The 10,087-nt window shown below is 43.3% G+C and overlaps 2 non-coding genes across 2 annotated transcripts; both read right to left on the bottom strand.

Annotated features, from left to right (window-relative positions):
- Positions 1 to 7,016: 7,016 nt before the first annotated feature.
- On the bottom strand, positions 7,017 to 7,089 carry trnar-ucg (transfer RNA arginine (anticodon UCG)). Its single transcript has one exon. It is a non-coding gene; the product is annotated as a tRNA-Arg (tRNA).
- Positions 7,090 to 9,215: 2,126 nt separating this feature from the next.
- Positions 9,216 to 9,297, bottom strand: trnas-aga (transfer RNA serine (anticodon AGA)). Its single transcript has one exon. It is a non-coding gene; the product is annotated as a tRNA-Ser (tRNA).
- Positions 9,298 to 10,087: the final 790 nt, after the last annotated feature.

Here is a 10,087-nt window from a genome sequence, read left to right as displayed (position 1 = left end):
TGACTTTCGAAATCCCCCTCTGTGTTTCTACTTCGAGGAACACAAGGACGACAAGCGTCTGATGCCAAGAATTATCTCGTTTAGCCGAAAGAACAACGTGATACAGTCGAAACAGTAAAGTAACGGTGAAATAGTGGGGAAGGAAAACATACAGAGAAGCGGTTGAATGCTTCAATTCCTTATGGAGGTGCGTGTAGTGGTGATTGGTCGCAGAGCAGTGCGGAGCGGATAGGTGGGAAGGAAGAGGCAGGAATCTGCTGGAATCCAAATGAAACAGGTAGGAGGCTGGAAGAACACGGCTAGCCAGGCTACCTCAACAGGTGGAGAATTCAACGATGAGCATTTCCCAATTATTCACGATTGTGCCAGTCCTAGAAGGACAGTCGCCTGCCTGTTTACCCCTTTGCTTATGCAAACAGAATCGGGTTTTAAAGCCCGAAGTGAAGAAAGAAGAGGCAAACAGTTCAATTCCTCATTTTCTGAATGTTGGCCTCTCCTAAGGCCTTTGTCATTCTCACAAGATGTGTCTGTGTATTTCCCTCTTCGGTTGAAAATGCGGTTCAGTTCTCCCGCAGCTCATGATCAAATTTAAGGGTATCTGACTTCAGTCTCATTCGCTTCCTCACTTGAGATTAAACCTTTGCAGGGAACGTCTCTTTAAGATGAACACTTCAGAAGTCAGGCTGCAGGCTACTGGAAGCTGGAAATGAGAATGGATGGATGTTTAATGGACTGGCATTGACATAATGCATTATTCTGTGCTGTAAAAGCTCGGTGTCACGAATAGTATTTTGGAAGAAACGTCTCATCGCAGGAAAAAAAACTATGCTGTTAAGAGAAGATGCAATTGCACCTGCCGTCCTAAATGTCAGCTAGTGGTTACAATTCAGCACTATCACCGCTGTGGTTTGGTTTCATTGCCTGGTCAGGGAATCAGGATTATTGTTCCTGATAAGGACAACAACAAAAGCGGAGCATCTTTGACAGGAAACGCATTTTACATGCTTCCGCATGTGCCTTGAAATATTGCTGCAGGGCCGCAAGGTGGCTCACTGGTTAGCACTGCTGCCTCACAGAGCCTGAGACATGGCATGAATCCAAATGGGTCGACTGTCAGTAAGGTGCCTTATTCAGGAACAAATGAAGAGTAATAGGGTAAGGAATTGTTCTGTGGGGGTTAATCCCTGGAGGATCGGTGTGAATTTGTTGCATCAAATGGCCAGTTTCTGAACTGACGGCATTCTATGATACCTTACTGTGTTGTTTTAGCACATGTTCAAAGAGGGGAGAAAAGTGAAGAAAAACAGTCATTTCCCAGTCAGTGTTTGATCCATTGTGTGACAACCAACCGATTGACCTGTGACTGAACTAGCTCCCATCTTCCCTATACTGGTAATGACAGTATACACCATTCGAGCGGGTTTTCATGTGTTGCATCAGAACAGTATTCTTTCTCAAGATGGAATTCTCTGGGATATAAAAGAGATGATAAAAGACATGGATGCCGAAGACTGGAATCAAAAGAAGTTAGGAAGAATGGACAGCGTCTACTGAGGAACCATAAAGAATGGAAAGGAAGCCAACGAAGTACTGGGGCATACGCCATTAGAAAAGACAAGGCGGTGTTTCGTGGGATGGTGGAACAGATGAATAGATAATGTGGCGTGGAACCAGGTAAAACTGAGTTGCATCCATATGGAAGTTTCCCTGATGATGTGAATTTGCTGAGAGTAAACAGGAGGGAAAATCCTTCATTCAGATGGATCTATAACTAGACTTTCGAACTTCAAAACCAGTGATGAATGATAAGGAAAAGTTCGGAGCACTTTTCTTTCATTCTGCACGAATTGAAATCGAAAATGATTATTTTTCAGGAAAAATGTGTCAGAAGCTGATTCTAAAGTATTTGTAAAAATGCGTTGAGAAACATAATGAGTGAATTTCACCAAGACATGGAGTCTGGTCGGCCGGGTCGGGTAAGCGTTACGTGCACAATTTCTAATTGGTTAACGTTAATTGGAAATATACCACATATCACCTCCAACTGAGTACGACTAAGTGTAGAAAGTGCTGGTTTTGAAGAAAGGTTTAGCAGCTTGTTCTACGTGAACTTCCATAAATTGTAAAAGAACTGAGCTGTTTCTGTTAGCTCAGCATTAAAGGGAAGTCGGTAAGCTCAGTCCGCTGCATAATTGGTTTATGATATAAAGTTATGCCAACAGTGTGGGATTAATTATCGCAATGTCTCAGCTTACCATCAGAATCCCGATCTCCCCACTCACCTAACCCTTTATACGATGGCGACAATCAAAGTGAAATTATCCTATAGTGACTGGGAACTGACCTGTCGATGGAATGCACCTTTTTTTTCATCTATTGCCTTGGACATTTGGCTGCAATCACAGAGAAGGGAGTGAGACCATTTGCTGCTCACCCATCTCCCCCAAAGTGTCCAGTGACAAGACTCGAAAAATGTTTGAATCCTATTATCTTTAAAGCAGTACTTCAAACATCTTTATCATTTCGGTTCCAGTTTTGACGACAACATTGTCCAAGGAGATAAATCTAATAATTTTTGGATTGTTTTAATGGCCTGTGCAAGGTTGCAACAAAATAAGTAACATGAACCAAATAAACGTCCTTTCCAAAATTTAACACAGCACAGGATCAGCGATATTAGAAACGTCAACATCTAATCTAATCAAACGTCAACATCTAATCTAATCAAACATCACCTCTATATCTCTATTGAGAGATGGATATTCACTCAGGGAGTATTTCTGCTGGTTGTAAGTAACTGAGGTATTTCCTAAGGACAGAACACTCCACAAAATCATTTTTTAAAAAACAAATGTCATTTCAATCAACTTCCTTTTGCAACTTTTAAATATATATGTGCACACGCATACATGCAAGTGCACACAAATTTGTATATACATGTATATATGTTCGTATGAGTGTGTGTATGTGGCCAATATTAGGAATGGATTGCCGGACCTTTGAAATTTCTTTCTGTAGAATGTGAGAGGTTAGGGTCTTCAATAATGTCCCAGATATCCACATCTGCGGGAAGTGCACCCAACTCCTTCTCCTCGGCAACTGCGTTTGGGAACTGTAGCTTGATGTCAGATCATTTGGAGTCTGAGTGGAATTGAGCGAAGTTATAGGGAGGCAGTAATACTTCACGTACAAGAAATAGATAGATGGGATACAGTCGGGAACCGAAACGCTAACAGGCAGACAGTGCCGGCATCTGCTGTGGTCGTGCCCCTCAGTAACATGTATACCATATTTGTTATTTTTAGGTGGGATGACTTCCGAGGGGAAAGCCGTTGGGTGTAAGTGTTTGGCACAGAGTTTGCCCTTTTACTCAGAAGGGTGGGGAAGAGAGGAGGAGAGCATTTGTTAATGGGACTCCATATCGATGGGAACAGATTGAGATTCTGTGGATATCGGGCAGACTCGTGATTGGTGTGTTGTCTCCCAGCTACCAGGGTTTGTGATATCTCTTTTCGTGTTTTCAGGATCCTTAAGGGAGAGGGTGGGCAACCCCAAGTCATTGTCCACATATGCACCAACATCAGTAATAAAATGATGTGAATGTATGGCAGAATTTCAGGGATCGAGGGTGACATCTTAAATCTAGAACAAACAGATTTGTTCTCTCTGATTTGTTGCCCATTCTACGTCGTAGTGAGGTGAAGTGTAGTGAGAGAGCATTTGAAAATGTTTTTGGAAGGATGGTGCGGGAGGGAGAGATTCCAATACCTGGATAGTTGGGGCTTATACTGGAGTCGATGAACCTTTACAAACAGGATGGTCTTCACCGGAACTAGAAGAGTACCAATACCCTGAGGGGATAATTTGCCAAAGCTCTTCATGAGAGTTTGAACGAATTCAGCCGCGGAGTGGGAAACTGAATTGTACCTCGAGTTTGCAGGTGGTTGTGAGTGGTTTTGTCATAAATAGCGTTTCAGGTTTACAAGAGTGTACTGGCAAGGATGAAGGTGGGTTGAAATGTGTTTGCTTCAACGCCAGAAGCATGTGGGATAAGGTAGGTGTCATGGGTTGTTACCTGGGACTTCGATGTTGTGGCCATTTCAGAGACATGAACGGAGGACTGAAGAGAATGGTTGTTCCTGGTACCTCAGTTTCGATTTTTCAGTCAGAACAGGAGGGTCGTTTCAGAGGGGGAGATGTGGCATTATTCGTCAAGGACAGTAATATGGTAGCAAAAAGGATATTGGTGAGGATGCGACTGAATCTGCTGAGGTGGAATGTACTGAGATTAGAATCAGGAATGGAGAGATCACCACAAAAATGTTCTAGATTTATGGAAGAAAAGATTGCAAAGATGATTCTGGATAGGAACAAAAGTGACAGGGTAGTTGTTATGGGAAGCTTGAACTTTCCAAATATTGATTGGAAATGTTATCGGTTCAGCACCTTGGATCGGTCAGTTTTTGTCCAATGTGTGCAGGAGGGTTTCCTGATGCAGCATGTAGACAGGCCAACAAGGTGCAACGATACATTGGATTTGCTTATTGGTAATGAACTCAGCCAGCTGTTCTCTTTGGAGGTAAGTGAGCACTTTATTGATAGTGACCACAATTCGGTTCTGTTTATTTAGTGATGGATAGGCATAGGTATTTATTGCAGAGCATGTGGTATCGCGGGGAGAAAGGCCATTATGATGCGATTAGACAAGAGTTAAGATGCACCGCCTGTGGAAAGCAACTTCATGGATTGTGCACCCCTGAAATATGGAGTTGTTCAGGGAAAAGCTACTGCATGTCCTTGGTAAGTATGTATGCGTCATGCAGGAAATATGAGGTCGACACAGGGAGCAGGGTTTACTGAAGAAGTTGAATCTCTTGAGAAGAAGGAGAAGGAGGCGTATGTAAATATGAGATATGAAGGCTGAGGTAGCACGCTTGGGAATTAAAAGTAAACCAGGAAGGGCCTAAAGAGAGAGCTACTTCGAGCCAACAGGAGGCAGGAGAAGTCTTTATCTGGCAGGAACAATCCTGAAGCTTTCAATTGATAGTTCAAGAAGAAAAGAATGTCTAACATATGATTATGGCCTGTCAAGAACAGAAGTACGAAGTTGTCAGCAGAGTTCAAGGATAGCAGAGACGCTGAATGTATTTTTTTTCATAGCAGAAATGAAAAAGACAATGTTGTCGAAGAGAGTATTGCGATGCAGTCTATTAGAATAAACGAACTTGACATTCATAAAGAGGAGTTGTTAGCAATTCATGAAAGTCTAAAAATAGGTTTGTCCCCTGGACTTGATGGGATGTATCCGAGGATTCTCTGCGAATCGTGGGAGGAGATTGCAGAACTTTTGACTATAAGCTTTATTTCATCAGTGTTTATGTCATTAGTGCTAGAAGACCCGAGTTTAGCAAATATTGTCCTCTTCTTCACGAAGTGGAGTAGAGACAATGCTGGTAATTATAGAACAGTGATCCATAGCTTTCTTGCAGCTAACGTTTTGGAACAGATTATGAGAGATAGAATTTATGATCATCGAAAAGGAAGAAATTGATTCAGGATAGTGTGTACGATTTTATGAATAGTAGGTTGTGCCTCACAAACCTTATTGAGGTCTTTGAGAAGGTGAGCAAACAGGTGGATGAGAGTAAAGTGGTTGATGTGGTGGATATGGTTTTCAGTATAAATGACCTGGATTAGGGCATGGAATGATGGATTCATAAGTTTGCAGATGACATTAAGATTAACGATGTTGTCAATAGTGCCAATATCTGCTCACGGTCACAGAGGGACATGGACAATCTGCCGAGCTGACCTCAGATGTGGCAAATGGATTTTAATGTTGAAAAGTGTGAGATAATTTACTTCGGAAGGAGCAACAAGAATAAAGATTTCTTGACTAATTGTTATATTCTTGGAAGTGTAGATGTGCAGAGCGATCTCGGTGCCCATGTATTTAAAATTCGGAAAGTTACCACCCATGTTGACAGGTTCGTTTGCAAGGAGTACGGTGTGTTAGTTTTTCTTGGGAGAGTGATTCAGTTTCAGAGTGAAATTATCACTTTGCAGCTCCAGAAATTAACTGGGGTGGCCGCACTCGGAGAGTTGCGAGCATTTCTGGTCACCACATTATACGATGGATGTGAAAGCATTGGAAAGGGTACAGAGGATATTTCCTAGGATGTTGCCTTCTAGGGAGAGATGGTTTTACGAGGAAAGGTTGAGGGACTTGAGGCGGTTTTTGATTGCGACAAGAAGTTTGAGGGGTGAATTTAGAGAGACATAGAAGATGATCAGAGGTTGCCATAAGGTGGACAGTGAAGGCATTTTTCTTCAAATGGTAATTTTGGCACAAGGGCACATCGATGTAAATTGAGGGTGATAGTTACCGAGGTAGGTTCCTTTATCAATGAGTAGAAAGGGTGCTGAACAATACAACCAATCCATGGGCGGGAATACGATCCGGGCCACGGTGCTGAGACTATCGAATCCTCACAAGTAAATAACAAGACTAGGCGATAGATACTATCGTATTTGGTGAAAATAAAACACCCTTTATGAACATTTTCGTTGCAGATTATTTTCAACTTGTCTTCGTAGATTTACAAAGTGGGAAAAGGCCATTCCGCCTGTGTGCGTCGCGGCTAATCAGAGAGCCATCCATTCCAGTCTCAGTTTCCAACTTTGGCCCAAAGTCTCGTGTGTTCTCATGTTCCCAGTGCAAATGTCAATGACTTTATCCTGTGTTCTTAAATGGCACAATAATGGGGCAAATGTATGACACTTGCACAACGACTTGGAACTCTTTTGACGAACTCATGCTCATTTTCACCCCCAAAGGGAGACACACAGAAAGATACCCCCAAAGCGACAGAGGTCTCCGTTGTGGTGAGCTGGAATTTGAAATGGACAAGAGGACAAATGCAAGTTCCAAACGTGGAAGCACAGAAGCGAAGTCCCGACAGGATTTCACAAGGGAGCGTCAACCTGGGGCACGATTAAAGTCAGACATTCCCCTTCGAACCAGGTAGGACTCGAACCTACAATCTTCTGATCCGAAGTCAGACGCGTTATCCATTACGCCACAGGCCCAACAGACGCGCTCACCGCTGGCAGAATGTCGATATGTAATGCCATGGACTTTCACGGAATCAGAATTAAAAAGGTGAACAAGCAGCGAAGATAATCACCAACACTGCTTCACTTCGAAGTTTCCAATTTGTGAAGCAGTGCCTTTCACTGGCAAAGGAGAAACATTTGTCCTCAGCTGCCTGCTTCAGGGTCGCCTCCTTCTCTGCTGGAAGTTTCCATCGTTTTATTCGCAGTCCCGACGCGATTTCATGATCCACTCCAGTGAAAACGTGTCATGGTGTCGTCTAAGCAAGACCCTGCCGAAACTCTGCGAGAGACATCTGGTCATTTCGAGCTCAGGATGTGGAATTAGACGAGCTGCGTGACACCTTTTATTGGCGCCGCCACTTCACTGCAAATTAGCGGCTCAAAACGAGCCGTTGTTAGCATCAGCTTGATTTGTACCTTCCTGTCGTGCATTTGCTGAACAACATCAGACAGATCCCGTCCGGCCCAGCTGACTTATCTATTTTCACACTCTGCAGTAGTTCTAATATCTCTTCCATGTGAACCTCAATCTCTTCTAGTCTAGACGCAAGTATCTCTCGATCTTCCTCGCCAACATTTTCATTATCTATAGCGAACTCTGTCGAAAAATATTTATTTAGTGCTTCCTCTATCTCCACTGACTCCACATACGACTTCCCACTATTATCCTTGATTGTCCCAAATTTAACACTCGTCATTCTTTTAGTGCTCACATACCTATGGAAAGCCTTAGGGTTAACCCTGATCCTATCTGCCAACAACTTCTCATGTCTCCTCCTGGTTCTCCTCAGCTCTCTTTTTAGGTCTTTCCTGATATCGTTGGAACCCTCGAGCGCTCGAACTGAGTTTTCACGTTTTCTCCTAACATAAGACTTCTTGTTCTTCTTGACCAGGGTTTCCACTTCCTTAGTAAAGCACGGCTCACGCGTTCTATATCTTACTCCCTCCCTGACAGGTACATACTTATCTAGGACACACAGGAGCTTTTCCTTGAATAAGCTCCACATTTTTAATGTGCTCACCCCCTACAGTTTCCTACCGAACTCTACGATTCCTAAGTCTTACCTCATTGCATCGTGATTTCCCTTCCACCAGCTGAAACTCTTGCTCCGTGGAGTACACCTATCCCTTTCCATCACGAAAGTAAACCTGAGAGAATTGTGATCGCTGTCTCCACAGGGCTCACCTCCTTCCAAATCTAAAACCTGGCCAGGCTCGTTACCCAGTACTAAATCGAAAGTGGCTTCTTCCCTTGAAGGCATGTCTACATACTGTGTCAGGAAGCCCTCCCGCACACAGTGGACAAAGACTGACCCATCTATAGTACTCGTACTGTAGTGATCTCAGTCAATATTTGGATATTGTCTTGAGTGTTCCAGAGTTTTTCATTATCCCACAGTCCAGATGAAGTTTGTATTCCTCGCGTACGGGAGCGAGAATTCTTTCAATGTCTCAAATCAGTTCCTGTCTCGAGAAGATCAGAGTCAATGTCCCTTCCTCTACTCGGACTGACAATTTACACTTCTTCAATCTCCTATGATTCCATTTCCCAAAGGGTTTCTCAAGATTTCCAAAGCTGGAGCCTAAATTATATGGTTTGCTTCCTAAACATTTTTCCAACTGCCAACTGACAATATTTTCACAGGAACTCTTCACAATCATCTGGCTTGCACCATGTCCAGGGATGAGAAGTCCCGTTTGGTGGAGAGAGTTCCTAGGCTGGTGAGTTTCACTTTGGAACAAAGATGGTTAAGTGGCAATTTCCTGCGGTCGTTTGTAATGATGGGAGAGGGAGCGGTGAGGAATGAGCACTCTGACGAGCAGGAGGAAGTGTTGCCAATGACCAGAGTCAGAGAACAGAGGACAAGGGATGGAAGGAATCTAATGAAAAGCAGCACTTCTGCTCAGGGCGTTCAATACAACTGCAGAAACCCGATGTGTCGAGCAGTGTATCTGGAAAGAGAAACAGAGATAATGTTTTAAATGTGGAGCATTTCTGATGAAGAACTCGAGTTTCTCAAGTCTAATCAAATTACAGGCCTGGTTTGCAAAACAGGCCTTCAGAACTTTGAATAGTTCCAGCAGGAAAGCGTTCATAACTTAGTTAGCAGGATTCGAACCTACGTGGGGAAACCCCAATAGATTTCTAATCCATCGCCTTAACCACTCGGCCATGACTACAGACACCAGCGACCCCTGAGCATTGACCAAATCAGCCGTGATCTCATTGAAAGCTGCCGCTGACTTGAGTTACATGTTTCCATCTCCATTCATACCTTTGCTGTCATTTGTAAGGTGCGAGACACCAATGTAAAAGAAGAAAAGCACAAAGTTAGGACAAGATATTTGCAGCCAAATTGAGTCAAAAGTATTCATTGAAAGGAGCTATGGATCTGAGTATTCTTGGATCTGAAACAAACAAAGTTTAATGACATATTCATTTCTTTTTCTGGCGAAGGAACTGGTCTTTCCAGATGCTCACAATGACAGAGATTTTTCCCAATTAAAGAAGGCAAATAAGTCCCATCTCACGCTGACACCATCGTGAGCGCTGCTGTTTCACAATGCCACGGAGTCAGGGTCAATTCCCGCCTCAATCAACTGAATGTGTGGAGTTTGCACAATCTCCCTGTGCCTGCGTGTGCTTGCTCTGCTTTTCTCCCACAGTCCAAAAATGTACCGGTTTGTCGAAATGGCCGTGCTAAATTGACGTGGTTAAAGCATTTGGGCTCGGGCGGGTCGGTGTGGAGTTGCTGGGCTGAAGGACCTGTTTGCACATTGTAAGTATTCTTATCTACAGTAATCAATGACCAAGGTATGGCGCACGTTGTTCGGTGGGGCATGTATGAGTTTTCGATTGTTTTTCTTCAAAGTTTCTTTACAATTCAAACAGGAGAGGAAGAAGGGAAATGAATGTCTCCCATAATTCTTGCCTTCATTTATCATTCACAGGCGGTATTTTTTCCTGTAC

Source organism: Chiloscyllium punctatum, chromosome 29 (assembly GCF_047496795.1).
Source record: "Chiloscyllium punctatum isolate Juve2018m chromosome 29, sChiPun1.3, whole genome shotgun sequence".
Lineage (NCBI taxonomy): Eukaryota > Metazoa > Chordata > Chondrichthyes > Orectolobiformes > Hemiscylliidae > Chiloscyllium > Chiloscyllium punctatum.
The sequence above is the reverse complement of the archived record's forward strand: the minus strand, read 5'-3'. Positions and strand labels throughout refer to the sequence as shown.